Source organism: Abramis brama (genome assembly GCF_963993115.1).
Source record: "Abramis brama genome assembly, chromosome: 23".
Lineage (NCBI taxonomy): Eukaryota > Metazoa > Chordata > Actinopteri > Cypriniformes > Leuciscidae > Abramis > Abramis brama.
This window is the reverse complement of record NC_139985.1, coordinates 1,939,917-1,960,571: the sequence shown is the minus strand read 5'-3', so window position 1 is coordinate 1,960,571 and position 20,655 is coordinate 1,939,917. Positions and strand designations below refer to the sequence as shown.

The 20,655-nt window shown below is 38.2% G+C and overlaps 1 protein-coding gene across 1 annotated transcript in view; it reads right to left on the bottom strand.

The window, feature by feature from the left end:
* Positions 1 to 17,336, bottom strand: part of gli2b (GLI family zinc finger 2b) — a 92,754-nt gene extending 75,418 nt beyond the window's left edge. The window contains exon 1 of the mRNA XM_084101149.1: positions 16,967 to 17,336. The gene's annotated coding sequence lies outside the window, so the exon portion shown is untranslated. The remainder of the gene's footprint in view (positions 1 to 16,966) is intronic.
* Between the last annotated feature and the right edge of the window lie 3,319 nt (positions 17,337 to 20,655).

Below are 20,655 nucleotides of genomic sequence, written 5' to 3'. Positions count from 1 at the left end.
CCGAAGAGAGACGGGCACCGTAAAAAGAGGTGTTAACCGCTCTGCTTCGGGGGGGACTACCCTCATTAATCCTGAGCCCTCGGACGTCAGGATTTCTTCCCAGCAGCCTTCTTGGCGGTAATAACGGTCCGCAGATCCGTTCTACCCCTCGAAGACTGCTGGGTTTGAGCGCGCCCTCCGTGTCCCCGAGATTTTTGTGGGGGAGCACGGGAGGACACGCTCTGCTTCTGAGTGGCACGATGCTCAGCACCCTTTTTAGAGGAGTGAGGCTGCTCCCGCTCAGCAGCCTCATAGAAAGAACGGCGGGGAAGAAGCTTTTGAAGAGCAGATGCTTGTTTAGCGGCTTCTTGTGATTTTGCAACCGCAATATTTACTGCATCCCCAAATAACCCAGCAGTGGAAACCGGAGCGTCTAACAGAACATGCTTTTCTTTGTCCTTAATATCGCTCAGGTTGAGCCACAGATGCCTCTCAGTGGCCACCAGGGCTGCCATAGACCGCCCGATAGATTTAGCGGTCTCCTTGGTGGCTCTGAGAGAAACATCCGTGGCTCTGCGCAGTTCAGCCACAGTGTCGGGACCGATTCCCCCGCCCTCCTCTAAATCCCCCAATAATTCTGCCTGATAGGCTTGTAAAATGGACATCGTATGCAGACACGCTGCAGCTTGACCAGCGGCTGCATACGACTTATTAATCAGGGTAGATGTCAACTTTACTGGCTTTGAGGGAAGTGTAGGAGCCTTCAGGGAAGATGCCGTTGCTGGAGAGAGATAGCCCGCGAGCGTCTCTTCCACCTTCGGCATCTCCCCATAACCATGCTCTTTATATTGTGAAATGGTGGAATATAGAGAGGTGTGTGGTGTGTAAACTCTGTGAGAGACTGGTCTCCCCCACGATCTCGACACCTCGGTGTGGAGATCGGGGAAAAACGGCAGGCTCCTACGCTGGGGCTGAGCACGAGATGGCAGGAAGCGTTCGTCGAGTTTGCTTTTTGAACGAACGTCCTGCCTATCCTCTGGCCACTCAATAGACAATCTGTCAACTGCTCTCGTGATCACATCGAGCAATTCTTCAAAAGCATGAGACTGAGGTGGCGAATCCTCAGACTCAGCATCAATACTTACAACATCCAACTCCTCAGAGCTGGATAGTTGCAGTACTGGTGCCTCTATCGGGGGGGAAGTAACCGCAACGCGTGCTTCCACACCCTGATGAGAGGCACTGGATCTATCAGAAGGAGGCTGAGATAAGGCAGAGCCCGTCTCAACATCCACTGATAGATCCATCTGCGAACCCCAGGTCTGAGATCGACGCCGTGCCTCGGCAGCGGCGGGACCAAAGCCCTGGGGAACGTGGTCGGGATTGAACCGAGCCAAGCGGGATCGGAGCGTACGCAATGGAAGCGCACAGCAATGCTCACAGTCACCACCCTCGAGTGCTGACTGGGCATGCTCCTCTCCCAAACAAACAACACAAAGAGTGTGTGTGTCACCTCCCGTTAAATAACGCGGGCAGGGATGGACACACACTCTAAACTGCTGCTTGCTCGCCATACTGAATATAATATATATATATACAGACAACACCAAATAAGACAGACAGATTTCAACACAGAGCGCTACTGAAGACTCAGAAAGCTTTCGTTTTCTGTTTCGGGCCGGCTTTTATAGCTTCCTGGTACGTGACGTCACCCGCCTCTGACGTCCCGCTACACCATTGGACTGATTTTACATGTGCTTCAAGACGTCATCACGCAAAGCGTTCCCCATAGCGTCATTCTCGACGCAACGGGAGTTCCCTTGAAAGGGAACCCTTGAAAACTTGATCACTGGAATCCGCAATGGAGCTGATTTATTATTTACATTATTTTTTCCTTATGAATTTGTTTTATGCACCATTGTATAGGCCTGTATGTATGCTTGAGCTGTCGGAGAAAATATAAACAAAAATATTAACAATACAATAAACTATAACAGTCAGCTTAAGGTAGCTACAAGTATTACGTGGTTCAATATCAAAATAACTCCAGTCTCATACACTAGAGTTGTGCGGGGTGGGGGGGGAATGAAGCGTGATCTGCTGTGACGTCACAGTCGTGTTGCATTGTGGTCCGTGGATCTGTCTGAAGTGAACATATGAGTCGCGAAGTCCAACGCACTTAAATACGGCAACCCCGAGGGGAAGTGCTTAGGGAAGTTTGCGAGTGTATGAAAGTGTTTTAATTCAAATCTCCCTGTTCGTAAAGTTAATTATGAAGACTTTAAAATAATAGCATCAAGTCACGCTTACTATCACATATTCTGATTGGTTGCTTCAAAGAGTCTCACCTCAAATAGTCTGATCTCTTTATAAAATGCACTGCAGGATGATGCACTCACTGATCTTTAATACTTAGATGTTAGTTTAAATCATTAAGTATGAGCAACACTAATAAATAAATCCGCGTACAATTGACTTATGAATTATGAAACAGGAATCTGTGTGCTGCATCACGGCACCTTATTGAAATGGCTTGAGTGAGCAGAAGCAGATTTGTTTAGTCACTCAACCGTCTCTTTTCTCTCTTTTTTTAAGGCAAGGTAAGCCGATTAAAGGAGGAACACACTTGTGATCCTGGATAGCATCTGTTTCCGCTTTGCCTCGCCAACAGTGATGCCCCCTATCCAGCCGCTGGCACCATCAGTCACTGACGCAAAGAAAAATGTAAAAAATGACTTCATTCACGTTCCTGGTCTTATGCATTGACTTAAAAACATCTTGACGTTTATTTTCAGCTGACATCATCATTCCCTCATATTTTTCAAGGCTACAAATTTTACAGGTCCACATATCAGGGCGTATCGCAAACGTCCACGGCCAAAATCAGTCAGGATGACAAAAAGCGCTCCATAAATCCCATAAGCTCTTTCTGTGACCCTACATTCACCTTTACATTTATCCTGCGCTGAAATAACAGCATCAGTCTTTTCAATCGGCCCTGCTGGAGAATCCTGGCTCAGAATGTTCCGAATGTTGGCAGTCCGCTTTAAAATGACGGTATGGCCAAAATCTTACATCATATCATGAGTCATTTTATATTCTGTTAGGCATATTAGAATGATTTCTGAAGGATCATGTGACACTGAAGACTGGAGTAATGATGCTGATCACAGGAATAAATTACATAATCAAATAGAAAACCGTTATCTGAAATTTTGGTTACACTTTATTTTAAGGTGTGTTATATATTTAAGTACTGAATAATAATAATCAACTACATGTACTTACTATAGGGTTAGGATTTGGTTGAGGGTTAATTGCATGTAATTATGCATAATTTACTGTTATTACTATGGTAAGTACATGTAACATATGTAACAAGGACACTGTAAAATAAAGTGTTACCGAAATTTTCACAATATTACAGTTTTTACTGTATTTTTTTGACCAGTTTGTCATCAATGCTAAAACTGATTCAAACTGAGTTCAAAACTAAAGACTGAAATCGGTCAAACTAACATAATAGACTCTAATTTTGATTGGATGAATCGTACGTAAAATACACACACACACACACACACACACACACACACACACAAATGCACACACACACACACAAACACAAACACACAAATACACACACACACAAACACAAACACACAAATGCACACACACACACAAATGTATGCGCACACATACAGTACACACACACTTACACTCTCTCTCTCTCTCTCTCTCTCAACTTTAAACCAACTAAACTGAACTTTACTTCACATTGTGCCAAACAAACACTTCCTAACTTCGTCTTGACTTGTTTGTGACGTGTCCCACTGTGTCATTTCACATTATTCAAAGTTCATGCCTCGTTCATATGTAAATAATGTAAAGCAGTCCTGGCCACTGATAGCATGCAAAAAATTCTACATTTATCAACATCTATAAACCATCATATCACTCAGTCCTAGTGTGAAGATTTGTCAATATGGCAAAGCAAACAAAAACAAAATAATACAAAATAAGATGAAAAAAGAAAAAACGAAAAAATAAAAATTGATTTTAAAATGAAATAAAAAAATAAAATATAAAAAAATATATAAAAAATATCTATAGTCTATATAAAATAAAATATTGTTTTTAATTTAAAAGGTAAATACTAAATATAATATAGTAAAGAAAAGAAAAAAATATAATCTAGTGTACGTCACACAGTTTTCCACGATGAAGCTGTTGTCACACTCGAGAGGTGTCTTTGTCCTTGCAGTTTGACTGAGATAAGTGAAAGACAAACACGGCTGTGGACGTGGAGAGCACTGTGGATCTCAGGATGGGTCAGAGTTTGTTCTCTCAGACGCCCCTGTGGAGTCGAGAGCCTCGTGTTCACGGCAGGACCAGTATGACGGGATAATACGGGTGTCAAAGACCAAACAGACAGATGGTCACGCAAACAACAGGCACTCTCGCTGTTCCTGACGGTGTTTTAATCAGCTCCAGTCACGAGACCCACCAGCACTTCACTCCTGACCCCCGACTACTCACGGAGAACAGGACAGGCACTTTTACTTACTTTCAAGCTCCGAAAAAGACAGAAAAAGATTTGAGAGCTATAATCAGTGCATAACTTTCATAATATAAAGAAATAATAGTGCACAAGGACTAATTTTATGATCATTAATATAATATACTTATTTAATCATTTTTCATTACATGCAAAAGGAGATTTTCAGCATTTACCACACAATAAAAGTGGCTCTCTGATTTATACTGATTAATGATTAGTGATTTATACTGTAGAAGTAAATAAAAAAAGAATTTTCATACAAAAAGGTTCAACTTATTTTTGATATATATATATATATATATATTTATATTATTTTAATTACTACAAATTCTATTTAATATTTTAATACATTTGAATAAATGTAAAATATGAAATATAATCAATTATTTATATTATAAATCCTATTTAATAGTATTTAATTATATATATATGATTAAAACACTGCCTATTGGGCCTATTTTCACTCTACATGTGGAAAATTTGAAAAATTTCACTTTATATTCCTGGAAAATACATTAAATTGTACCAGTGAATACATAAGTCATATAGAGTTTCAAATTGGCTGCACATTTTGAAATGCACATCAGAAACTACAATCATTTAATAAATAAATATGTTTCTTATAGAACGACAAATGAAAAGCAGAAAATGATCCAGAACAGGCAAACGTTGCCAATGACTGGAACCAGATCAGCTCAAGTGTTTCTGTTCAATTTCACAGCAGCCGGTGAGATAATAATATATTACAGGCCATGAAAGCTGTCACTTCTCACTCTCAAAATAAATTCAGAATTATTGTTTGAAACTGAATGTTTAATTTTGTGTAAATGAGCATAAAAAAAGCTCCATCCATGAACTCCAGCGCCTGCTATTCCACCCAGTCCACGAGGAGCCGCAGCTTTTAAATCACGGGCTGGATTTGCTCTGACTCTTGAAAGTGTGTGACGGACGGCCGTGTGTGTTCTTTACGAGCTGATGGCTGACGGCTTTCTTTGAAGGGCTCTAACAGGTGTGAGGGGCTTTTCTCCGTGAATCTCGGGCAAAGACATTGTGCCATTCAAGACCAGAGACCCCACGGCATCCGAGAGCTCATTACGACGGATCAGTGGGGAAAAACACTCCCGCTTTACAGGAACACCTCATTAATTACAGCCAGTGAAATAACAGCATCATTCACACCACTGAGAACTGACCTGAGATCAGCGCGCTCAACGCCCTGATGTCTGTCTCGCACTACACGTGCGGTTAAAGGCTTTTATTTAGTAGGTGATGGGAAGTGAGAAAGACTGGGATCTAAGGATTGTCGCTTTAAATGTTGGTGGGAATTAACCAGAAACAAAAGTCAGGTTAAGTTCAACTTAAACTGAAGTCACACTATGAAAGCTTTCAATGAATCAAATCAAATCTCTGATTCAGATTCAGATTCAGTAATTAATAAAATTGCAAATATTCATACTCTGCATGGAAGACAGACAGACAGACTGATAGATAGACATATATAGAACGATAGAACGATAGAATGATAGATAGATTGTTAAAACAATAGATAGATGGATGGATGGATGGATGGATGGATGATGGCTGGATAGATAGAATGATAGAATGAACGATAGAACGATTGTTAAAACAATGGATGGATGGATGGATGATGGATGGATAGAATGATAGATCGTTAAAACAATAGATAGATGGATGGATGGATGGATGATGAATGGATAGATAGAATGATAGAATGAACGATAGAACGATTGTTAAAACAATGGATGGATGGATGGATGGATGATGGATGGATAGATAGAATGATAGAATGAACGATAGAACGATTGTTAAAACAATGGATGGATAGATAGATAGATAAATAGATATAGATAGATAGATAGATAGATAGATAGATAGATAGATAGATAGATAGATAGATTGTTAAAACAATGGATGGATGGATGGATGATGGATGGATGGATGGATGGATGGATGGAATGAACGATAGATAGACTGTTAAAACGATAGATAGATAGATAGATAGATAGATAGATAGATAGATAGATAGATAGATAGATAGATAGATGATGGATGGATAGATAGATGGATGGATGGATAGAACGAATGTTAAAACGATGGATGGATGGATGGATGGATGGATGGATGGATGATGGATGGATGGATGGATGGATGGATGGAATGAACGATAGATAGACTGTTAAAACGATAGATATATAGATAGATAGATAGATAGATAGATAGATAGATAGATAGATAGATAGATAGATGATGGATGGATAGATAGATGGATGGATGGATAGAACGAATGTTAAAACGATGGATGGATGGATGGATGGATGGATGGATGGATAGATAGATAGATAGATAGATAGATAGATAGATAGAATGATCAATAGAACAATGGATAGATAGATAGATATTCTATAAATACATATTTTTGCTGTATACTTCTTGCATTAAACTTTTCAGAGCAAATAAGTAAATACTGAGATATATTCAAATTCAATATCATCCATTTCACTCAGCTCTACATACATCCATCCTACTATTCAAATAAAATAAAGCCTTTAAGAAATGATAATTAGCTATTCTTCTAATGAACAATCGTCATTTACACTTCTAACAAGCTTGTGACGCACAGCAGGAGCAAATAATCCTGATCTCCATTCCTGAGCTCTCACTGTCTTGAGGAACACAAACACCATTCATGAGGCCATCAGAGACACAATAGAAGCTTTAGCAGGAGATAATTGAGCAGAGCAACAACAACTGAACTTTACATTCCCCCTCAAGACCTCATTGTGCTCAAATCAATGGCATGTTGGTTTTAACAGCGGATTCTTCATCTGAGTTGTCAGGAAAACCACTAGAAGATGAGCTGCAAACAAATATCAAAGCCTGAGTGTGTTTGCAGATCCTCTCAATCTGGACTTCAGCGCTTTATAGATCGATTATTTGATCTGGGGTGCGTTTCCCGAAAGCATCGTTAGCCAACTATGGTCGCAAGTTCCGTCGTTATCAGCAGTTCAACGAGTCAGTGTTTCCCGAAACCATCAATCCAACGAACATTCGCAAACAGCATCGCAGAGTTGTGTGTTTGAACGACAGATCTCGACCTGTGGTTAGAAGCAGAGTTTCTAGATTGCATGACATGTGGACTCAATAAATCCTTATCTTGAGCAAAATAAACAAGATGACATTCAGTACAACGTGTGTCTTTTATTTAGAATAGCCTACATACAAATGTCATTTACGTCTTTGAGTTTGTCAAGAGATTTAAAGCGTCGTTTTTGAAGACTGCGCATGTGCGAACGTGCTCTAGTGCGTAACGAGTCTGATTGAATCTGGAAATAAAGCGAAATAACTGAGAAAAATGAGAAATAGTCCTCAGATGCCATGTCTGTAATGTATAGCAAAACATCTAGCGTTAATTCGATCTCAAACAGTTATTACTCCACCACGTGCGTGACGACATAAACCAACGAGGTTGAACGACCACTTTGACGACAATATGGTTTCGGGAAACAGTCGCGACTAGCTAGTTGATTTCTTCAACGATGCATCGCGCTATAGTAGAGAAGCAGCGAGTTACGTCGGGAAACGCACCCCTGTTCTGTTTATCTGAAGTCTTTCTGAAAGAGGTCAATGTGTCAAACACGTTTCAGAAGATGCAGTTGCTCTGCTGTCAGAATCGCAAACACGTGGCCATCGTTCTCTCAGTCGTTCACAGGTGGGCAGCTGTTCAGTAGAGCGCCCTAGTGAGGGAACATGTGTCGCAGGTCATTTCCTATGTGAAAACAGACCATAAATCAGGAGGAGATACAGCTGTTTGCTATCAAACCAATGCCTCACAGAATCACACGTTTAAAGGGTAAAAATGCGCTCGCGTTGTGTCTGGATTACCATAAATACGAGATGACGACTTGTAAGTGTTTACGGCAGCGTTCAAAACACCACAGAGTATCCGATCGTCTGTTGCTGTTCATAACAGGAAAATTATTCATCTTTGCATTGATTCTCGTGCAAAAGATAACACTGGCAATATGTCAAACAGAAATGTGGAGGTCGTAAAACTGTTGCTATTTTTGTTCTTGCATGAGAATGCTATACAAAAAATTATCCTAGTCTTAATTTTAACGGTAAAAGACTGTAAAGCTGCTACGGTAAAAACCTGTTAATTGGTTAACGGTAAGTTCCTTTAAATACAGTGAAAAACTATATCTAATGGGACATTTCATTTAATTTTACAGCAAAATATTGTTAAATGCACAGTTTTAGAATGAAGGAATGAACGATAGACAGTAGAAAGACAGATGGATAGATAGATAGATCTGTTCTTAAAATGGTTGTCAGTATATTATAAAGGTAAAAAAGCAGATTTTAGTAATTTGGTATATTCATATTATTTAGTTTTAGTTTTGCTGTAAATTTAAGTTGCTATCACATTTTTTATGGTAACGTTCTGGTAAGCACAACTATAAATTTCACTGATTTTTATTTATTTTTTACAGAAAAGTTTGCGCCTTTTTAAGCGTTTTCGACCAGTCATAATCTGCACGGTAATTCAGAACATTAAAACTAGGCTATATTCAATGCATATAAGAGCTTCTGGAAAAATTGCAGGCTTTTTGCATAAAAGTAGCCTATTACAGAAACTTTTTTTCCATCTTGAGCCCAAGATATATATATATAAAAAAAAATCCACAATAATTCACAAGATTGGAAGAACACAGACTAACACATCAAACATGTTCAGTGTTGAACTTCAGCCACATTGTGGAGAGTTTAGAGAAACTACGAGACGGATTGTGCATCCATCAGGACGGGAGGGGTTGGGATTCTTGGGAAGGAGAGAGACGTCCACAGAAATGAATGTTTCCATATTCCAGGTGCAGTGAGCTTTCAGGAGAGCATTTGGCTCATCACGCTGGATTACTCACTGCAACCCCCTACCTCAGCGCTGAATAATTACAGCTCGAGCTGTCCGACAAACTAATGGCTCTGACAGAACCCTGAAAGGTCACATAGTGAAATCCCTCAGAGGGTCTCGGGCTCTCTCTCTCTCTCTCTCTCTCTCTCTCTCTCTCTCTCTCTCTCTCTCTCTAGTGTTCAGTTGTTCAAACTTTGGCTTGAAGTGTATTTCTTCAGGTTCATGTATCTTACAAGCAAAAACACACAGAGCTGAACTTCAGAAGGAAGATTCCTGTAGAGGGGAAAAACCTAGCGATCGCTCTTTCGTCAGTTTGCACTTATGAAGAATCAACTTTGTCTCAGTTTTTTTCAGTTTTTTTTTCTCCTAAAATTCCTTAAGAGACTGAAAAACTGAGTCCATATAACAGAGCACATATCAGATCAGATTTTGGTGAGAATCTAAATGTCAGTTCAAATAGACTGCAAATCTGAGCATTTTCTCTTTTAAAACTCGTAGAAAACTGTTGCTTTATATATATATATATATATATATATATATATATATATATATATATATATAATTTTATGTTTATATTTTTACTGTATGCATGAATATGTATATATATATATATATATATATATATATATATATATATATATATATATACAGTATATATATACACACAGTATATAAATAAATATATATGCACACATACATACACTTCATTTTAATATTTATATTGCTCACTTCTGACCCAAAGCCCAACGTTTCACAAAAATGTTTTATATATAAACATAATTACAAAAATATAAACATAATATATATATAAGCTAAAAACAAATAAATATATGTGTAAATATTTTATTTTGATGTTTATATTTTGTTAATATTATTTATATATACAACATATTTTTGTGAAACGTTGGGTCAGAAGAACATCAAATTATATAAACATATAATATTTTTTATGAGTTTAAAGTGAATGATTTCAACTCTTTAAAGCTTTCACAGTCACTCACTTCTGACCCAACATTTGACAATAATCATTCTTGACGTTTCGAAAGAAAAAAAGTTTAATTTTAAACGAACCACATGACACATCAGAGCCGCCAATTCAGTGTCGTTTCAACAGACTATTGCATTCCTCACTGACTTAACAAGCTTGAGTCCATCAGGATAATAATTCCAGCAAATTCCAGGGAATATTACTCATAAGTGAGTGGAGTTCAGTCGCAGACACGAGGAGATATCGCTGGAGATACAAACAGCATGTTCACAGCTCATGCCTCCCTTAAAGTCTTAAAGCGTTTGATATAAGACAGCAGGGAGTCGTGTGAGTCCGGATGGGACGGAGGTTTCAGCGCTAATGGTGTGTTTCAGTAATGGACGTGTGTGAGTTTAGGTGATAGTCAGATCACACCCCCGGCTGAGAAGTGCAATATCCTGTGGACCATCTCCGTTGGTGCGACCAATGCCGAACAGATGTTCAGAAGTCCAGATCAGGAGGATTCCTCCTGCCTCCCGAAATCAGCCCACAAAGCGATTACATCTCACATTTTCAAAGTGTTTCAGTGCTTGCACCTTGGAAACTATTTCAAGGTTGGCGTTCTTGATCCACTAAACACTGTTGTGTGAATGAACAGCCGGAGAGCATTACGGGTTTCCACTTAAAACGGTGTCATTAAAAACTAATGCAACGGAAGTGAATCAGTCAAAACTAACTTTAGCTGGACAATAACTTTATTCTAGAGCTGCTGTAAAGCCTAAACAATCTGTTACTGTAATCTCCTATTATCACTGTAAAGCTGCTTTGAAACAGTCTATATTGTTAAAAGCGCTGTATAAATGAAGGAGACTTGACTTGTGCCGAGATCCCACCGCCTTTAAAAGCAAACCCACGAGTGGCGTCTTCAGTTTTGTTAACAGCACGCTTTGATCCGCCGGCCAAATGGTGTTTTTAGGAGACACTTGCGGTTTGACACCAGGACTGTAATGTAAACGTCCTCTCTGTTCTGTTATTGAGCTCTTCTAGCGTTTACAACCACTTACATTGGTAGTTATAACAGCTTTTAGTGTTGAGACAGAAGTGTCTTTCTGGAAAGAAAGCTGACGAGAGTTTGCAAATAATCTGCAAATCTGATTTAAAAGAACACCTAACACAAAATAAATTACACTATGTGGATACAGACATGATTAAGAAGATCTAGCTAACTCAACCAGGTCTTGACCTTTAACCCTGTGTCATTGCAAAGCTCTAACATTTGCCCTGGGTTTCACAGACAAGGCTTAAGCGAGTCCCAGACTAAATGCATGTTTGAGCTGTTTTAAACTTTATCCTTTAAAACTCATCTTTGATCACCAAAATTACACATTTAAATGTTTTTTCCTTGAATAAACATTTCTTCATGTGTTCAAATATCTTGAATGTAACTCGACACCCTTCCCTCATTTAGTATGCGCGGTTCTATGAATATGCAAATGAGCCCCGCCTCCACTCACTCACTCAGCTCAGAGATCCACTGGTTGACGATCACGCGTTGATCTGATTGGTTACAAGGTAGTTTGTGACGTCAGAAACACCAGCGATTTCAAAGTGTGTTTTTGAGACTGTCTTTGGTTCACTGCAGTTTTAAGGAGGAAATACTCAGCAATGGAGTCGACTTATGAATTTACACATGGTTTGTCTTAAAGCGTATTAAAAACACCACATAGACACATAAACAACATTAAAAGCTGGGGGCCTGTGGAGCTCACCACAGGGGGACTTTAACTGAATGCTGGTATATCTTAAAATAAGTCAGTGTCACTGTTTAGTCTCAAGATGCACATGCACGTTTATAAAAGCTACTTAAATGCCCTAATTGAACTAAAGGCCTAATCCTGGCTTAATCTAAGCCTTGTCTGTGAAACCAGGCCATAGAGTTCAGTCCATCCTTCAGTCTGTCATTAAAAGTGTCACACAGACCTGATGGGAGCAAACGTTCCCCAATGCAAAGACAAATAAGTCACAGAAGACTCTCTGTGTTACAATAAATATGAAGATGAGCGCTGCGTGTCCGGAGCTGTTGAACACGTCTGAACCGGCGCTAGGCCACGAGCCAGCGCTTGTGAAACCGCCAGGGATTTTCTGCTATCAGGCATTTGTCTGAAACATGTACGAATCCATCAGCAACGAAAGCGATGATGATCCATCTGTATGACTGCGCATAAACCCATGGCTCTCTGCTGTCAAAAGTTCTTTAGGTATTAAAGGAGTATCATCCGGTTACTGCATCCCTTCAGGAATTCATTAAGTCCCGAATCAAAGCCAGCCAAGAGGCGCTACGGATACCCTTCACATTTCATAGCGGGCCGAGCATCTCCTGCTCCCAGCGGCCGGCGGATCTTTGATTTCAAAGCGTCTCGTGGCGTGTGATGGCCTTTCAGGAGACAGAGATCCTCTGATTTCATTCTCCGTAATTAGACGCTGCTTGATCCGTGATTGTCTGGTTGATGAAGGCCTTTCTACGGGATCTTTTTTTCCTGGAGTTTCCAGCTGGTTGTTGAATTAGCCCGTTCGATTTCAGTTCTTCAGTAGAAGTTAGACGCTTAGATAATAAAATGCTTGAAAAATATTTGATATACTGTATGTGTTTAGCGGAGGGTTTTCACTCACACTTTAGTCTGAATATCCACAGATTAACATCTAGATGCTTGGATAATAAAATGCTAGAAAAATATTTGGTTACACTTTATTTTAAGGTGTCATTGTTACAGTGTAATTATATATTTAAGTACTGAGTAATATTATATGTACTTACTATAGGGTTAGGGTAGGATTAGGATTTGGTTGAGGGTTAGTTGCATGTAATTATGCATTATTTACTGTTATTACTATGGTAAATACATGTAACATATGTAACAAGGACACTGTAAAATAAAGTGTTACCAAATATTCTTTGGGATTTAAAGTAAATAAGTGGATATACTGTATGTGTACAGCAATGAGTGGATATACTCAGTGTGTACAGCAGGAGTTTTGAAGCACACTTTAGTCTGAATATCCATAGCTTAACATAGTGTCTTAGATGCTTAGATACTAAAATGCTAAAACAGGGATGTGTGATTTCGTAGCACTTCCCTTGAGGATTCACCAAAGAAAACCCCACAACCGCACCGGCACAGACTGTAAAAACCACAGTGTGCCGTGTGAGGAAATCTCGACAACATCCGCTCTGATTCTGAGCGAACACAACGGGAATCAAAGCGAGCGATGCAGTTTACATGAGCAGCGGATTCACACTGACAGTTCAGAGCTCTCGACGCTCTTCTCCAGGACGGAGAGGAGAGAAACATCTCACCAAAACTAGCCTCAGGTTCTCACGCTGACAGCTGTCTCTGAGATGGATCTCCATTCAGGCTGTTAAACATCATCATGGAAATATCATGAAATATCACACGATGTTGTGCAGTGGTTCTCAAACGTCTCAACCCCAAAACTGCATCTCAGGTCTGTTCTGATAACGTCAGAGAGCAGAAAAAATGCAATGCTAAATGCTGAAACAAACTGCAGCTAAATCATGCATATCTCGAGTAGCAAAATATATTTTTAAAAATGAATAAATAACTTAAAATTCAAGTATTTATTTATTTATTTTGTATTTTGCTATTCTAGCTATATATATATATATATATACACACACACACATGCACACACACACACACATATATATATAATTTTTTATATAAATTGTAAAAAAAATTAAGTACTTATATATATATATATATATATATTAGTAAAAATACTAGTATATAAAATAATGTAAAATAATAATATAATATAAAATTCAACTATTTATTTATTTTGTATTTTGCTATTCTAGCTATATATATATATATATACACACACACACACACACAAATATATATATATATATATATATTATATATAAATTGTAAAAAAAATGTAAGTACTTATATATTATATATATGTACTATACTAATATATAGAGATAGTATAATGTAATTATATAGAGATAATATAATGTAATATAATATTTAGACACATGTTAACATGGGCAGATTGTGTGACGCCTCATCCTCAAACACCACAAATAAATCTGCAGTTACGACCCAGACGACATTAAATGCAGGTTACGGGTTTAGTGTTGTCTTGGGTCGTAAAACAGAACCGATAGAGAAGCGCTGGAACAGTTTGTGGAGGGAAGCCTCAAGTTATTATGTTGCTTGAGAGTTTTTCTAATTAGGAGACAGACAGTAGTGATCAATCATGAAATCACAAGATCCACTTCTACACAGTCAGTTTCGTGCGGTAACCCTGCGATCTGATTGGTTAATGAAGGAACACACAGTGATATTCAGTACAGTGCAGAAACAGGTTCAGTGATAGACAGACAGACTGCAACTGATCCAATGGACTAAATCACATGGTTAAAAGTTAAACTATTTGTAGTTTGCACTAATGGCACAATGCAAACAATCAGCTAGAGGCATTTATAAACCATAATGTGGTGATTATAATACGAGCTGTTGAGGAAACATATCGTCAGCAAATAATGTGTTGTTGACAGTCAGGTATAACAATAAGAAGATAATAAAACTCCGGCAGTCTCTTTTGTCCGAACTGCGCTCAGAATAACACAACACACGTTTTCAGGGGTCAGCGACTCACAATGGAGGGACTTCTGAGGAGCTCGACTTCCCTCGGATTTCTTGACCTATTGACAGCGGACTGACCTTATATACTCCTGTGAGAAAGCCTATTGTGCTCTGGAGTCTTAGCAAGACAAACAAGAGAGTTCCCTGCGGTCTTAAAGAGCCTTGAGACAATCCTGACCGAGGAAAGTCCTTCAGAGCGGCTTTTTAAACGTTTATGCTCATCAAACTTCAACTCATATTCCAAAACAAAGCACTTTTCCAAACGCACACTTTTTATTTAGTGTGGAATGCAGGAATATTCCTCTGACTAGAACACAAGTGGTCTTTTTTCTTACTAATGTTTCTCTTCTACATTAATTACCCTAAATCATTATGTTAAGTTTGGAAATTGTCCCCGAAATTCCTCCACAAATAGCCTGAGACTATGTGCATGATTCCAGACATCTGGCACATATTTTCCTGGCGTGAGCTAAAAACAGCTTTATTCAGTGATCGTTGTGGGTTTGTTCACCTGGAATCGGTGAGGCTTTATTTCTCTGTGTTAATTGGTAAGGATGTGTTGAGCTGAAAGCGGACTCTCTCTCTCTCTTTCTCTCTTGTCTTAACTTCTGAATCGTCTCTGCGGGGAGTTTTACTCAGTTTCCATTCAGGCCCTCCATGCGCCCTCCGGTATTTTCAGCTCCTCTGCTTTCGCACCATTGGCTTCATTAAATTCTTCTCCAATGAGAAGGATAAGAAAAGGGCTGATGGACCCTGAGAGAGCGGGACGTGTGAAAAAGGCTCCGGGGGAGATGAAAGAGGCCCCTGTGGCCCCGGGGCCCCGGTGACCGTCAGCTCGGCCGGACCTGAATAATCCTGAATGGGCCCGTCGTTCTTTCACATCCTTTTCAACCTCTTTATCCTGACTGCTAGAACTCTTCATCGCGCACAATGGCAAATGCACTAAAACTGTTTTCTCATGCTAATGGATGTGAACTCACTCCCACCAAATGCTTTTTGCTTTTCCTCCAGGATTTAAATGGGCCAATTAGAGGCTGTTATTTCTCCTCGTCTTCTACACCTCAGAGTTTTTCCTCTCCTTTTCTAGTGAACTGCACGTTTTATCAGCGAATCCTCGCGCCGTAACGGCCGAGACGGATCACAGAAATTGATTGGAAGTATTTCAGGAGGAGAAAGCAGACAGTAAACAGAGAAAGAAAAAGAGTGCCTGAAGAGCAAACATAAGGTCTTTCAGCTCTCAACAGCTTGTGCAGCGTCTGAACTTCTGTCTGCATTCATTATCCTCTGTTGGATTGTTCACTCGCAAGATATACTCTATTATACTATTTACTTAAGCTGATTTCTACAGCAGACGACTGTTTTAATGCCACAAATATCTATTTTTAATCTAAAGCACCTTTTTCCCCCTCACAATAAAATCTGCTTAAACTTTAAAACTTCAGAAGGAAATTAAAATGCACATGCACTCAGATGACTGGACTATGTGTGAATGATCTAATGCACGAGACTGTTTGTAACACGCTTGGATGAGTGGATGTGTTCGGGATTGGCGCCTGGCACCTTCTGATCACATCTTCCCCCATATGGATCAAATTGCAGCAGAATGTTTGAGATTCCAGTGTAAGGAGTCAAAGAAGAGTCGAAAAGCGGCTCTGTTCTATTCTATAGTCCATCTCCACAATTTCCCTCCAAAATAACTCAATTTGAAACAGTTTTGTGCATCCGAAAAGAAAAAAAAACGAAAAGAAAAAAAAGTTGATGTGATTCTTTTCCCATGCAACTCAAATATCAACAATAACTACAACAACACAAATATTTGAAATGCTCATTAAACACACGTGTGCATATAAATCACTCACCAGCTCTGAAGAGTGAATCAAACCTCCAAACTCGCTCAAACACGATCAAACTCTTTCTTCACTGGAAACTTTCTGGCTCCAGAAAACAGAAGCGCGTCCCACGAACATCCATCAAAACACGAGCGAAGATCTTCACGAGAACCAGCGGATCTGAGGCGAGAATCATTCAGAAAGTTCAGTTTCGGGATTCTTCTTTAACTTTTACGGTCCATCAGTGAGAATGAACGCATGAAGTTTTCATCATCTGACCGCGCGACGACAACAACGACGAGCGCGCGCGCGCGGAATCAGAGGATCAGAAGTTTGGGAAATAAAAACAACAGAAGAGTTTGAGAGTGCGACTGTTTGCGGTGAGACCCTCGGGTGATCTGTTTTCAATGCTCTCTCTCTCTCTCTCTCTCTCTCTCTCTCTCTCTCTCTCTCTCTCTGATGGGTCGGGCTTCACACTGAACTGATCGCGTCGGACTAAAGTTACATCAAGTTTTTCTACAAGGTCATCCTGGAAGAAATCAAATGGTGAGAAAATCAAAGAAAAAAAAAAAACAGGTAACACTTTATTTTACACTGTTCTTGTTACACATGTTAACTGTATGTACTTACCATAGTAATAACAGTAAATTATGTAGGCTATAATGACATGCAAATAACCTTCAAGCAAACCCTTACCATATTATAGTAAGAACATGTTGTTAATTAATATTGCTTAGTTCCTAAATATATAATTACACTGTAACAATGACACCTTAAAATAAAGTGTAACTGAAAAAGAAATCAGGTTTTGGTTACACATTATTTAATGTGTATTTGTTATACTGTAATTATAGGCTACATTTAATTATTGAGTAACACATGTACTTAATGTGGTTAGAATTAGGGTTTGTTTGAAGGCTAGTTGCATGTAATTATGCATAATTTACAGTTATTACTATAGTAACTGCATGTAACATTTGTAACAAGGACACTGTAAAATAAAGTGTTACCCATTTTTTTTTTTTTGGAACTTTCAAAGAAATTGGCTTAGCCTACTAATAAATATGTGAGTATTTATTAAAATGTGTATTTTATTGTATTATTAGTTCTTTATTTAAATCTAACTAATAATTTATTTTCTATTATTCTTTACTGAAATAGAAAACAGAGCATCAGTATCGATGCGCTTCGTCCCAGATCTCCCAGGCTCAAATCAGCCTCATTTATCACTTTTAGCTGACCGTGGCTCGGTATTTACAATAGAAAATGGAAATGGGGTCAAAACTAATTCATGTGAAGTTTGCAGCAGATAAAAAAACAATTTATTACGCTTAATTAACGCACTTAGACATGAGCTGCTATGATACAATAAATTATTCTTAAATCACCATTAAAACCAGCTGGGTTATTTTAGACGCTACACTTCAGTATACTGTGATTAAACTCTGACATCACATTAATATATAGGCTATTGTACATATTAACATTATGATCCACATTTCAAGGTGTTCATGTAAATTATGTGGTTGAAAAGCCTTCATTGTTATTTTCACACAACATGCTTTAAAGAAAAAAGACAAATCTGAAGTTAAACAGTGTAATTGGAAACATGTCTAATCAAACTAATAGCAGCAATGAACACTGAATATGTGTTTATTGTATTATATTAATGACTTTTTTTTTTTTAAATATGAGCTTGTTTATGGAAGTATAACCCTGAACTACAGATTTAAGGTGTTTTATACATTTTAACTGCAGAAATCCCCGTTTTTGGTGCCAGGTGCATGACCTTTAATCCAGGAATCTTTAATATGATTTTTGCATCCTGTTACACACGAGAGGAGACGGTGTGTGTGTGTGTGTGTGCGTGTGTGTGTGTGTGTGTGTGTGTAATGAAGAGAGGGGAAGCTGTTGCACACCATACAGCCCTAATAATGACATCACTGCTCATATGATCTCTCTCACACACACACTCACACACACACACACACACACACACACACACACTGCCAGCAGTTATAATGACCATGCAACTCAAAGATTTTTCCATTTTGGATACACTAATTTAAAACAAGACATAATGCATTTTGGACAATTATGAATGCAATAAAAGAGAACTAAACTAAAATTCCAATAACATCATATTTTGGTTATAAAAAAAGTATTTAAACTGAAACTGTGAAATTGTTCACAGTGCATTTTCCATAAGTGTAAGGTCGTAACAAGCTATTGCATGTGCTTTTAATATTGTAATTTTATACCGTTTATTCATTTCAATTATGTGCTTTATAATTACTTTACAATTATTTTAAACCTATCTTTACATCAATTTCAACTTTTTTTATAAGTTATTTATGATAAAATGACTTTTACAGCCAAGTTGAACTAGTACTTGTACTTGAAAAAAAAAAAAAAATAAGGCAGAACTGTTTTTTGTTTTTTTACAGTATAATAACTATTTTATAATTATTTTCCAATTATGTATTTCAGCTATAAAGCCTGTAAAAGGCTGTTAAATGGCAGATTTAAAATGTGACAACATGCCCCATATAGTTTTGTCCTTAGCAATAATGGTGAAAATTACTTTTTTAAACCAGAAATTGACTTTCAAAAATATATATATTTAGTAATAAGTAAAAAATAAGTAAAAAAAGAGTGTGACAACTTGCCCCAGTCACCACTGCTACAGCTCATTTTTCTTCATCTATTATTAGCTAACTAACACTTTTTGACAGTAATGTGAACTTTTTTTTCACAGTCATCAATTTCCTTTCTAATAAAGTTCCTAATAACCACAAAAAAACACAAATTACTTTTCTGATGATGTATTTTATGAGTTTTAAATCAAATTGTCATCGCTCACCCACCCAACACCCGTCTTCTGAGATTTCTGTTCTGACCTTTTCCTTGTCGTCTGCTCAAAACATTTCTGACAGCAAAGAAAATCCATCAACATCCACGAAACCTTCCGATGACCTTCCCGTCAGAATCAGATTTCACATGAGCGTGCTGTAATGCGACAGCGCCACCTAGTGTTTACAACGAGCCGGTGCTTGATGTCAGCAAGAGAGATGGAGAAAAAACTGATTTAAACTATGCGAACTCTTCATCAAATCATACTCGAGTCAACAGATGCATCGAATTGAACAGACAATGTGGAATTATTTTTCACTCAGAAAAGGCTAAATTTCTCCAAATAATTACAAAGAAACCAGAAGTAATACACTGAATTAAATGCGATATTTTGAAGTAGAAAGACTGAAATCGTATGTTCTTGTAAAACATACTCCAGTAATCTCTACTTACAATGTCAAATATTTTTTTTACAGTGTATAATAATATATAAATGACATTAAAATAAGACCATTTACCATCTGGAACCTTTCAGACGGCTTCCAAGGTGTCACATCTAGATGAAATGAAAGTAAGCTTTAGAGATATATTCATTCACGATTAATGAATATCTACAAAAAAGGGCATTTACCAATAATTAAGCAAACTACAAACTGAATGCACAGTGAAATGACTTATTGGTAACATTTTATAAACATCCCTGTGGTGAAAATCCAGCTTTTAATGTTGTTTATGTGTCTATGTGGTGTTTTTAATATGCTTTAAGACAAACCATGTGTAAATTCATAAGTCGACTCCATTGCTGAGTATTTCCTCCTTAAAACTGCAGTGAACCAAAGACAGTCTCAAAAACACGCTTTGAAATC